This window comes from Balaenoptera ricei, chromosome 5, assembly GCF_028023285.1.
Source record: "Balaenoptera ricei isolate mBalRic1 chromosome 5, mBalRic1.hap2, whole genome shotgun sequence".
NCBI classification, from domain to species: Eukaryota; Metazoa; Chordata; class Mammalia; order Artiodactyla; family Balaenopteridae; genus Balaenoptera; species Balaenoptera ricei.
The window spans coordinates 109,788,791-109,802,331 of record NC_082643.1 but is presented as its reverse complement, the minus strand read 5'-3'; the positions used below and the strand labels follow the sequence as shown (position 1 = coordinate 109,802,331).

At 37.1% G+C, this 13,541-nt stretch overlaps 1 protein-coding gene across 4 annotated transcripts in view; it reads left to right on the top strand.

The window, feature by feature from the left end:
- Nucleotides 1–13,541, top strand: part of TBCK (TBC1 domain containing kinase) — a 247,690-nt gene that overhangs the window by 111,297 nt on the left and 122,852 nt on the right. The window lies entirely within an intron of this gene.

The window sequence follows — 13,541 nt, the reverse complement described above, 5'->3', positions numbered from 1 at the left end:
TTGATTTGTGACCCAAGATATGATGTATCCTGGAGAATGTTCCATGAGCACTTGAGAAGAATGTGTATTCTGTTGTTTTTGGATGGAATGTCCTACAAATATCAATTAAGTCCATCTTGTTTAATGTATCATTTAAAGCTTGTGTTTCTTTATTTATTTTCATTTTGAATGCTCTGCCCACTGGTGAAAGTGGGGTGTTAAAGTCCCCTACTATGATTGTGTTACTGTCGATTTCCCCTTTTATGGCTGTTAGTATTTGCCTTATGTATTGAGGTTCTCCTATGTTGGGTGCATAAATACTTACAATTGTTATATCTTCTTCTTGGATTCATCCCTTGATCATTATGTAGTGTCCTTCTTTGTCTCTTGTAATACTCTTTGTTTTAAAGTCTATTTTGTCTGATATGAGAATTGCTACTCCAGGTTTCTTTTGATTTCCATTTGCATAGAATATCTTTTTCCATCCCCTCACTTTCAGTCTGTATGTGTCCCTAGGTCTGAGGTGGTCTCTTGTAGATAGCATATATACGGGTCTTGTTTATGTATCCATTCAGCCAGTCTGTGTATTTTGGTTGGAGCATTTAATCTATTTACATTTCAGGTAATTATCGATATGTATGTTCCTATTACCATTTTCTTAATTGGTTTGGGTTTGTTACTGTAGGTCTTTTCCTTCTCTTGTGTTTCCTGCCTAGAGAAGTTCCTTTAGCATTTGTAGTAAAGCTGGTTTGGTGGTGCTGAATTCTCTTAGCCTTTGCTTGTCTGTAAAGGTTTTAATTTCTCCATCAAATCTGAATGAGATCCTTGCTGGGTAGAGTAGTCTTGGTTGTAGGTTTTTTCTCCTTCATCTCTTTAAGTATGTCCTGCCACTCCCTTCTGGCTTGCAGAGTTTCTGCTGAAAGATAAGCTGTTAACCTTATGGGGATTCCCTTGTGTGTTATTTGTTTTTTTTCCCTTGCTGCTTTTAATATTTTTTGTGTTTAATTTTTGAGTTTGATTCATAATGTGTCTTGGCGTGTTTCTCCTTGGATTTATCTTGTATGGAATTCTCTGTGCTCCCTGGACTTGATTAACTATTTCCTTTCCCATATTAAGGAAGTTTTCAACTATAATCCCTTCAAATATTTTCTCAGTCCCTTTCTTTTTCTCTTCTTCTTCTGGGACCCCTATAATTCGAATGTTGGTGCGTTTAATGTTGTCCCAGAGGTTTCTGAGACTGTCCTCAATTCTTTTCATTCTTTTTTCTTTATTCTGCTCTGCAGTAGTTATTTCCACTATTTTATCTTCCAGGTCACTTATCCGCTCTTCTGCCTCAGTTATTTTGCTATTGATCCCTTCTAGAGAATTTTTAATTTCATTTATTGTGTTGTTCATCACTGTTTGTTTGCTCTTTAGTTCTTCTAGGTCCTTGTTAAACATTTCTTGTATTTTTTCCATTCTATTTCCAAGATTTTGGATCATCTTTACTATCATTATTCTGAATTCTTTTTCAGGTAGACTGCCTATTTCCTCTTCATTTGTTAGGTCTGGTGTTTTTTGCCTTGCTCCTTCATCTGCTGTGTGTTTCTCTGTCTTCTCATTTTGCTTAACTTACTGTGTTTTGGTCTCCTTTTCACAGGCTGCAGGTTCGTAGTTCCCGGGTTTTTTTGGTGTCTGTCCGCAGTGGCTAAGGTTGGTTCAGTGGGTTGTGTAGTCTTCCTGGTGGAGGGGAGTAGTGCCTGTGTTCTGGTGGATGAGGCTGGATCTTGTCTTTCTCTTGGGCAGGTCAACTTCTGGTGGTATATTTTGGGGGGTCTGTGGCCTTATTATGATTTTAGGCAGCCTCTCTGCTAATGGATGGGGTTGTGTTCCTGTCTTTCTAGTTGTTTGGCATAGCGTGTCCAGCCCTGTATTTTGCTCGTCGTTGAGTGGAGCTGGGTCTTGGGGTTGAGATGGAGATCTCTGGGAGATTTGCGCCATTTGATATTACGTTGAGCTGGGAGGCCTCTTGTGGACCAGTGTCCTGAACTTGGCTCTCCCACCTCAGAGGCACAGCCCTGACGCCTGGCTGGAGCACCAAGAGCCTGTCATCCACACAGCTCAGCATAAAAGGGAGAAAAAAAAGAAAGGAAGAAGATAAAATAAAATAAAGTTATTAAAATAAAAAATAATTATTAAAAAAAAACTTTAAGTAATAAAAAAAGGACAAACTGAACCCTAGGACAAATGGTAAAAGCAAAGCTATACAGACAGAATCACACAGAGAAGCATACACATACACACTCACAAAAAGAGAAAAAGGAAAAAAAATTTATATATTGTTGCTCCCAAAGTCCACCTCCTCAATTTTTGCATGATTCGTTGTCTATTCAGCTATTCCACAGATGCAGGGTACATCAAGTTGATTGTGGAGATTTAATCCGCTGCTCCTGAGGCAGCTGGGAGAGATTTCCCTTTCTCTTCTTTGTTCGCACAGCTCCCGGGGTTCAGTTTTGGATTTGGCCCCACCTCTGCGTGTAGGTCGCCTGAGGGCATCTGTTTCCGCCCAGACAGGATGGGGTTAGAGGAGCAGCTGCTTCGGGGGCTCTGGCTCACTCAATCCGCGGGTAGGGAGGGGTACGGAGTGCGGGGTGAGCCTGCGGCGGCAGAGGCCAGCATGACGTTGCACCAGCCTGAGGCACCTTGCGTTTTCCCGGGGAAGTTGTCCCTGGATCATGGGACCCTGGCAGTGGTGGGCTGCACAGGCTCCCAGGAGGGGCGGTGTGGAGAGTGACCTGTGCTTGCACACAGGCTTCTTGGTGGCGGCAGCAGCAGCCTTAGCATCTCATGCCTGTCTCTGGGTTCCGCGCTGATAGCCGTGGCTCGCGCCCGTCTCTGGAGCTCCTTTAAGCGGTGCTCTGAATCCCCTCTCCTCGCGCACCAGGAAACAAAGAGGCAAGAAAAAGTCTCTTGCCTATTCGGCAGCTGCAGACTTTTTCCCAGACTCCCTCCCGGCTAGCCGTGGTGCGCTAACCCCTTCAGGCTGTGTTCACGCAGCCAACCCCAGTCCTCTCCCTGGGATCCGACCTCCGAAGCCCGAGCTTCAGCTCCCAGCCCCCGCCCGCCCCAGCGGGTGAGCAGACAAGCCTCTCGGACTGGTGAGTGCTGGTTGGCACTCATCCCCTGTGCGAGAATCTCTGCGCTTTGCCCTCCGCACCCCTGTTGCTGCGCTTTTCTCCGTGGCTCCGAAGCTCCCCCCCTCTGCCACCCGCAGTCTCCGCCCCTGAAGGGGCTTCCTAGTGTGTGGAAACCTTTCCTCCTTCACAGCTCCCTCCCAGAGGTGCAGGTCCTGTCCCTATTCTTTTGTCTCTGTTGTTTCTTTTTTCTTTTGCCCTACCCAGGTACGTGGGGAGTTTCTTGCCTTTTGGGAGGTCTGAGGTCTTCTGCCAGCGTTCAGTAGGTGTTCTGTAGGAGTTGTTCCACATGTAGATGTATTTCTGATGTATTTGTGGGGAGGGAGGTGATCTCCACGTCTTACTCTTCCGCCATCTTGAAGCTCCCTCTCAAGACAATCTTTTACTTCAGTGCACAGTGCAAGTACTTTATGCATACTTCCAATTTTGTCTCATGGAACATTTTAAAAGATATTTAACAAAATTAATAATTTTTACTCCTTCACAAGAATATGACTTCTATACTTTTGTTCCACTACCTTGATTTGTGATGAGGTGCCAGCAGTTTTATTCACCAGTGGTTTTTGCACCATTAGCACAAATGTTAACATGGTAAAAAAGAGCAAAAACATCTCAGTATTGTTATAAAAATAGCTTTGAAGTTTGGGGCCCCTGAAGAGTCTTGAAGATCCCCAGAAGTCTGTGACCACAATTTGGGTAAGCACTCAGACATTGGTGTCAAATGGGGCAGGGTTCTCATCCGGACTCTTCAACTTACTAGCTAAACACTTAAGTTAGTTTTTCTTATCCACAGTCCTCTTAATGTTGATTATAATAAATCTTACCTCTTAGGATTATTGTGATGATTAAATGAGATAATACATATAAACCGTTTAACACAGTTCCAGGTAAATAGTTAGTATTAAGGGGTTAACCATTATCGGTGTTCTTGTTTTGCTTATTAGAATCTGTTCATGTTGCACTGTTTCTTTGGTTATGTTAATATGATTTACATTTAGAAAAGCATTATATTACAAGCTATAATGGATATATTATTTTGCTGCATTAGTTAACAAACACTTTGCTGGAGGAAATATGATACTAACAACAATAAAGACTTTCTTGTTTGTCCGAGTTGGTGAGATTGCTACTACATTTTAAATTTTAACCTTTTTTATTGCTTGATTTTTAAGGTACTTTTCCATCTCCCAGAAGGTGTTACATAGCACGTCTTATAGATTCAATACAGTCATTAATGTGCCAGGCACTGTGTTCCATACTACTTTGTTTTATCTACAAGAATGCAGTATTTATTGGCTGCTTTATTAAGATAAAGATTAGAAACAGATAATCTTTTGTTTCTGGGTTACTGGTTCACAAAAATATCAGAATGTAATTTTTTTTCTATTTAAAATATTCTAAAGAGTTGCTCTGTAAATCACTGTTATCATATAGATTTATAATTCTCACCTCCTGACTTTTGTCCCCTTGTTGCTGGTTATGAAGGCAGGTTTTGTACTTGCAAATGTTTCCCCAAGATTATAATAAGTTAGGAGACCAGGAGTACTGTTAAATAAGGAGAGCTGTTTATTACCGCTTTTGCCTGTATTATGTAGTTTTTTTATTTATGTGAAACCCTTTCCCATTCCACCGAATTTATCCTGGTTTAACGTAAGCCGTCATCTTTGTTCATCGTTGAAAAAGCTAACAGTCTTTTGAAAATGAGTAACACAATGGAACAATACAAATGTTTTATGGGACATATTCTTGATTTTCAAGAATTTTCCTTCTTATCAAGTCATGTTATTTTATATGTGGTTAAGAAGGCAATAGAGAGTCAGATATAGACAAAATAAAGGATCTTGTAGAATTTGAAAAGTTGAGGGAAAAGATTTTATGTAAGAATTTTTGAAATTTTGTGAACTCAGAGTAGTTGACATGGGATTGAGGAATATTGATTCTGAGAGCCAGCAGGACTGGAAATACTTTAGCCTTCTTCGTCTGTGCCTTGCATTAATTGAGTCTACCTCGACCTGTGAAACATCATGTACAGTTCCCAGTGCTCAGGATTCTCTTCTCTTTACCTTCCACTCCTATCTCCTGGTTCCAAAACGTGTGTAGCTTTTGTTAGATGGCTTCATGAGGTTAACTCAGAATTTTGGGTTGTTGAAATACTTTCCTATTGTAGAAGCTTCTGGGCTGTTATTAAGAATGATAATTGTACTTCCTATGCTGATATATGATGTATACCACATCTTCTGCCAGGTGTTTTAGAACCATTAACTAATCTTCACAATAATCCTAAAGGTTCAAAGAGATATGTAGCTACCAGATCACAAAACCAGAGTTTCAAAGTTTCAAGAAAATATATGATAGTCTACTGCTTTGAAAACCTGCTGTTTTTCAAGCATCCTTTACTTGAATGGGTAGATGTACATTTTTCTAAGGCAGAGAATCATTGCAAGGCATCCATCTAATGGTCAACATGCATTTTACAGATGTGGCTTACAGTAACTTAAATATAAAAATGCTTTTGACTTGAGGTAAACAGAAAATATGTTCATAAAAAAATAGATTAAGAAAGTCAATTAGAAGGGACTCTCTTTTGTATTAATTTTTATTATTACTATGTATGTTAGAGAGAACATATAATATGTTTGAAAATAAATCCATTTGACAAAAGATTCACCTAGAGTTTATATTATAAGAAATATTTCCTTTTTTAATCTTTTTCATTTTTATACATTTGTAAGTTTTTGAGCCTTAATTTTCTGCTCTTGAAAATCAAGTTAATGAGCCCCTGCCTTTGTTTTTCCTATTGATATATCTAACTTTGACATTACCAGACCATAAAGAAAGGCTTCATGAAATGGTAAATAACACTATACTTTCTTGATTATTGCTAGGGGGCAGTATTTACTCAGCTGACTCTTTCAGCAGACTAGCACTAGGCTAATTCAAGAACATATAATTTCATGATCTGGAGAAAACAGAATGTATGAATGTATGATTTCTTTTCACTGGGTTTGTTTCCAACTCTAAATCGGGAAGTAGCTAATAATATCTCTAACTTAATAAGACTAATTTTATATATTTTTCATATTTGTAAGAAAATATTTCATTATTTGTTATTTTTTAAATTAAAACCTAAACTACCCTAGTATTCAGAATTATCTTATTTTGCTGTCTTTTTTGTATCAGACTGTATTATGAAGATATATCAATATGCTAAGAAATTATTTAAGGTTGAAAATATCAGTTAAAATTTTAATAGGGAGAAATAATAGAAGGAATAAATAACAGGCATTACAGTCTCACAGAGTATATTACATATTTATTTACTTGACTTTAGTTGGTAAGCATTGACTGGTGCTGGTGAGCACCTAGGAGTTGTTATATATTATATTAAAGAAATTTATTCAATTTGAATTATTACTTTTCAAATATTTATTAGAATATGCTTCATTTTGCTTATTTCTAATAACTGTTTTCATAATTGTTATCAAAGTATAGGTATATAGTTCAACATTTCAAGTTTAATGTTTTTTCCATACTTGCCACTATTTAATATGAAGGATATACACACACACACACACACACACACACACACACACCAAGGAAGATTAACTGATTTTCTCTTTATTTCATATGTATTGAAAACTTGTCAATAAATTGTGTAATCTTGTGACTATTTAATCTTTTAATCTGTCCCTTTCAAATATCTTTATTATATATTTCATTCTTTCAACAAATATTTGAGTGCCTATTATGTACCAGACATTTTCCTAGGCCCTGGTTACATCAATGGAAAAAAAAAAAAAGACAGAAATCTCTGCCGTCATTCAACTTATATTATAGTGGGGGGTAGACAGTAAAGATAAATATACTTTGTGGTATGTTAGGTAGTGATAAGTACTGAAGAAAAAACAAAAAACAGCTAAATCAGGGACATGGAGTTTAAGTGCTCAGGTGAAGGAGGGATTGAATATTTCAGTAAGGTAAAGCCTCACAGAAAAGGTGACTTCTGAATAAATGCCTTAATGAATTGAGGGAAGGAGCAATCCAAACAGAAGCAACAGCAAGAGCAGCAAGAGCTACAGCCCTGAGGTGTGAGCATGCCAGGGATGCCAAAGGAGCCGCCAGGAGACAAGAGATCAGTGTGACTGGAGCGCAGGGAACAAGGAGATGAAGGTCAAAGAGGTAATTGAAGGGCCAGATCACACAGAGTCTTATAGATCAGGGGTCCCCAGCCCCCTGGCCGCGGACCTGTCCGGTCCCGGCCTGTTGGGACCCGGGCCGCACATCAGGAGGTGAGCGGCGGGGCGGGCACGCAAGCAAGCGAAGCTGCATCTGCCACTCCCCATCGCGGCTCACATTACTGCCTGAACCATTCCTCCCCTCCCACCGCCATCCGTGGAAAAATTGTCTTCCATGAAACCGGTCCCTGGTGCCAAGAGGGTTGGGGACTGCTGTTATAGATCATAGTTAGGACTTTAGCTTTTATTGTTGGTAGTGGAAAGCCACTGAAAGCTACTTGTTCTTATCTAAACATTTTAACAAGATCATTCTGCCTGCTGTGGTAAGAAAAATCCAAGGAGGGGCAAGGATGGAATCTAGAGGACTAGTCATGGGCTATTGTAATAATCTAGGCAAGAGATGATGGTGGCTTGAATCAGGAAATTAGCAGTAGAAGTGGTGAGAAGTTTTCATATTCTGTATATATTTTGAAGGTAGAGCTGGCAGGACTGCTGGTGACAAATGTACAGTGTGGAAGAAAGAGGAGAAAAGAATGATTCCGCAGTTTTTTTTACCTGAGCAATTGGAAGAATAGGATTGCTCTTAACGAAGATTTGGAAGACTATACTTGGAGGCACAGATTTTGGAAACAGTGTCAGGAGCTTAGTTTGGGACATGATATGCATATCTATCAGATATACAAGTGGAAATGTCAAGTAGGCATTTGTACATACCGGTTTGGATTTCAGGAGAGTGGTCTGGGATAGAGCTGTAAATATAAGTCCTCACATCATTTGGAGAAAATAGAAGAGAAAAAAATTCTAAGCACTGAATATAGGGCATGCCAATATTTAAGTCAGGGAGATAAATAGGAACCAACAAAAGAGATGGAGAAGGAGCAGTCAGAAAACTAGATGAATGTGGTTTCTTGGAAGCCAAGTTAAGGTGGGGGCAGGCGGTTAGAGGAGGTGAGAATAGTAAATTATGTCAAAGCCTGCTGATTGGTAAAGACTGAGAATGAGAATTGACCATTAGATTTAGAAACATGGAGACCTTTGATGACCAAGAGAAGAGCAGTTCTGGTGGTGAGGTGAAGGCTAGAACCTAATTGGAGTGGATTGAGAGAATATCTAATGAATAGCTACTGCTCTTAATGAACTGTAAGCTCCTTACAAGCTAGAACTATGCTTTCTTCACTGCTTATCCTATCAGGCATAGAGTGAATTCTCCCTTACTCTACCTTCTGTTCTATTCAGACCTCCAACAAATTCCATGAGGCCCACTCACATTAGGGAGGGCAGTCTGCCTTACGAAGTCTACAGATTTTCATGTTGATCTCATCCAGAAACACCCTTAAAGACACATCCGGAATAATGTTTAACTAAGTGTCTGGGCATCTGTGTCAGTAAAGTTTACACATAAAATTAACCATCACAAGAACCATTGACTTCTGTTGTGATTATTGCTATGGCTGCCTTTAAACCTACCAATTTGTTATTTTTATTCTATTTGTCCTATCAGTTCTTTGTTCTCTTTTTCCTTTTTATCTGCCTTCTTCGGATTTGTTGGATATATTTTTTGTGATTCTATTTTATCTCCTTTGTTGAGACAATAGCTATAACTCTTTGTTGTTTTCTTATTGGTTTCTTTAAGATTTACACAGTGGTCCTCAACCAGGGGCAGTTTTGCCTCCCACGGGATTTTTTGGCAAAGTCTGAGACATTTTTGACAAAACTGAGCAAGTGCTACTGGCATCTAGTAAAGAGGCTGGTTTGCTACAAAAATCTTAAAACACAAACTACACCTCCCCCTCGAAAGAGTTGTCCAATGCAAAATGTGAATAGTTCTGAGGTTAAGAAATTCTGGTTTATACTATAATTCTTTAACTTATTATAATCTGCTTTTAAGTAGTATTATGCCACTTCACATATAGTATAAAAACTTTACAACATATACCTCCATTTTCCCCTCCTGGCATTTGTATTATTGTTGTCCTACCTTTTATTTCTACATATATTATAAGCTCCACATAAATTATTAGTTTTGCTTTAGAGAGTCACTTTTTTTTTTTTTGGCTGTGCCACGCAGCTTGTGGGATCTTCGTTCCCCAGCCAGGGATTGAACCCAGGCCCTTGGCAGTGAAAGCGTGGTGTCCTAATCACTGGACCGCCAGGGAATTCCCGAGAGTCACTTATTTTTAAAGATTTTTTTTTAAATAAAAGTTTTTTATATTTAACTACATTTTTATAATCCTGAGTCTCTTCATTCTTCTGTATAGGTCCAGATTTCCATGTGGTATCATTTTCCTTCTTCCTGAAGGACTGACTTCAGCATTTCTTATAGTGCAGGATTGCTGCTGATGAATTCTTTCAGTTTCTGTTTGTGTGAGAGTCTTTATTTTACCTTTCTCTTTGAAAGATATTTTTGCTGGACATACAATTCTAAGTTGATAGGTTTTTTTTTTTTTATTACTTGAAAAATGTTGCCCCACTGTCATTTTTTGTGCCCTGTTTTTGACAAGAAAACATTCCTCTCACTGATGCTTTTACATAGTGTGCCTTTTTTCTCTGGCTATGGTGTAAGATTTTTTGAGAAATCTGATTATGATGTACCTTGGTATAGTTTTCTTCATGTTTCACGTGCTTCAGGTTCTTGAGATTATTTACTATATCAGATTATAGTTTTCATCACTTTTGGAAAATGTTCAGCTATTATTTCTTCAAATATTTTTTCTGTCCCCTCTCATCTTCTCTCTGTCTTTTGCAGTCTCCAATAACATATATATTCAGCTGGTTGAAGTTGCTCACTGATGCATAGGACATGTTTTGTTTTTCTTTATTCCCCCGTCCGTGTTTCATTTTGGGTAGTTTCTATTGCTGTATTTTCAGGCTTACTTATCTTTTCTTCTGCAATGTCTGATCTGCTCGTAATCCTATTCAGTGTATTTTTTGACTCAAACATTGTATTTTTCATCTCTAGAAAGGTTTTTTTGGTTCTTTTTTATATCTACTATGTCTCTACTTAACGTGTTCAATCATTTGTTAGATTTTTGAACATATGTATACAGATATAAAAAGCATTTTGACATCCTTGCCTGCTACTACAAACATTTATGTTAGTTCTTTGTCCATTTTGATTGAATGATTTTTTCTCCTCATTATGATCATTTTTTTTCCTGCTACTTTGCACTACTGATTTTTTTACTGAATTTCAGTCATTGTGAGTTTTACCTTGTTGGTTATTGGATATTTTTATGTTCTTGTAAATATTCTTGAGCTTTATTTTGAGATGCAGCTAGGTAACATTGAAACAGTTTGATCTTTTCAAGGCTTGCTTTTAAGGTTTGTTAAGTGAGACCAGGGCAGCATAATTTGGGAGCATAATTTTGCCCCATTACTAAGGCAATATCCTTTTGAGTACTCTGCCTTATGCCTTGTTTATTTCAGGGTTTTAAAAAAAATTCTGGCTAGTGGTAAGATGAACCATGCCTGGCTTTGTGTGAGCCTGGCATGTTTTCCCCCTGATCCTTTCAGGTGGTTCCTCCCCACATTGTGTTCTTCCTCATACACATGCTCTCTTCAATATGTGGGTAAAGGGATTGTTAGTTGGTTGCTGAAGTAACTCAGGTAAGATTCCTAATGACAAACAATTGACTTTGATCAGAAGGGTAGAGCATAATATAATTTATGTTATATCCTTAAAAGAAAGAAAAGTTAAATAATAATGATGGAACTTATATATACAGACTGTATGTTTAAATTTAAATTAGGCTGAAAGATTCAGATTTTATTATATTTTATTGTTTTCTACAACCAATACTCTATAGTGAAGTCACATACCTCTGTACTCCTCAGTTTCCCCATTTGTAATGGCTGTGTCAGTGTATATAAGTGATGATCTTGTGGGGAGCAATGGGTTTATTTTACATACAGTACTTAGATTTTAATGTAGTCTATAACTGTACTTATGGTTCTTGACTGGCATTTAATAGCATAGATACTCAATTGTGTATAATGCAAAGAAATATTCAACTCTACTTGTAAATTCTCAATTGATAGGTGCTGAAAAACTATTTATTTAAACCCTATAGGTTTACAAAAATACCCTATACGTACAAAAATACCCTATAGGTACAAAAATACCCTATAGGTACAAAAATACCCTATAGGTATAAAACTCTTTGTCTAATAGGAGCATGCACTGACATAAAACATAAAAGTAGAGCTTTTTCAGATTTTTCTGTAAATTATTATTGGTTTTTGATACTTGTTATTAACAAAGGAGATTTTACTCTACTTTTAGAAATTAAGAATGATTTCTTACTTTCAAAATCTCACAAAATTAATTGGTATGTGTGTGTGTGTTTCATTTCTAGAGAGTAAACTTAGGAAAATTAATTTGTCACTCATCTAAAGAACCAAATTATTTCATTCCTAGATCTCATTACTTTTAGTCTCTTATGAAGCTTCCTGTTAATTTAGAAAGTGGTATTAGAAGGCATAAGCTTCATAAAAATTTTTTAATGAGACATTTTGGACATTTTTCAAATATCATCTCATCATGTCTCAAAAAATACTCAGTAAGGGTAACTCAACACTGATGAAGACTCTTCAAATCTTAGGAATATTTTATTCCTAAGAACAAAAGTTCTCCTTTGAAAAGTAGACCTTTGAAATTAGCATGCTAGTATTGTGTTTGCATTAGGCATTGTCTTGAGTGTAGTCTTTGATGAAATGAAAATACTCTGTGGAATAAGCCTTGGCCAAAGGATCATCTGCAGCATTTGTAATAGATATCATTATTTAATAGAATATTTGTGATAATAATTATAACTATCTAGATTCTCTTTTATTTTTTTAATTTTTATTGAAGTATAATTGATTTACAATGTTGTATTAGTTTCTGGCATATAGCAAAGTGATTCAGTTATACATATATATATATATATATATATATATATATGTATATATATATTCTTTTTTAGATTCTTTTCCATTATAGGTTATTACAAGATGTTGAGTATAGTTCCCTGTGCTATACAGTAGGTCCTTGTTGGTTACCTATTTTATATACAGTAGTGTGTATATGTTAATCCCAAACTCCTAATTTATCCCCCCTCTTTTCCCCTTTGGTAACTGTAAGTTTGTTGTTTTCTATGTCTGTGAGTCTGTTTTATAAATAAGTTCATTTGTATCAATTTTTTAGATTCCACATCTACTGTCTGCCTTACTTCACTTAGAATGATCATCTCTAGGCCCATCCATGTTGCTGCAAATGGCATTCTTTCTTTCTTTTTTATGGCTGAGTAATATTCCATTGTATGTATATACTACATCTTCTTCATCCATTCATCTGTCAGTGTACACTTAGGTTGCTTCCATGTGTCTTGGCTATTGTAAATAATGCTCCAGTGAACATTGGGGTGCATGTATCTTTTTGATTTAGAGTTTTCTTCAGTTATATGCCCAGGAGTGAGATCAATGGATCATATGGTAACTCTGTTTTTAGTTTTTTAAGGAACCTTCATACTGTTCTCCATAGTGGCTGTACCAATTTACATTCCCATCAACAGTGTAGGAAGGTTCCTTTTTCTCCACACCCCCTCCAGCATTTACTATTTGTAGACTTTTTGATGACAGCTATTCTGACCAGTGTGGGGTGATACCTCATTGTAGTTTTGATTTGCGTTTCTCTAATAATTAGTGATGTTGAGCATCTTTTTATGTGCCTCTTGGCCATCTGTATGTCTTCTTTGGAGAAACATCTATTTAGATCTTCTGCCCATTTTTTGATTTTTTTTTTATATAGAGCTGTGTGAGCTGTTTATATATTTTGGAAATTAATCGCTTGTCAGTTGCATCATTTTCAAATATTTTCTCCCATTCCATAGTTTGTCTTTTCATTTTGTTTTTGGTTTCCTTTGCTGTGCAAAAGCTTTTCAGTTTAATTATGTCCCATTTGTTTATTTTTGTTTTTATTTCCATTACTCTAGGAGGTGGATCCAAAAAAATATTTCTGTGATTTATGTCAAAGAGTGTTCTGCCTATGTTTTCCTCTGGGAGTTTTATAGTATCTGACCTTACATTTAGGCCTTTAATCCATTTTGAGTTTATTTCTGCATGTCGTGTTAAAGAATGTTTTTAATCAGTGGAGTAGACCAAAACATAGAGCTTT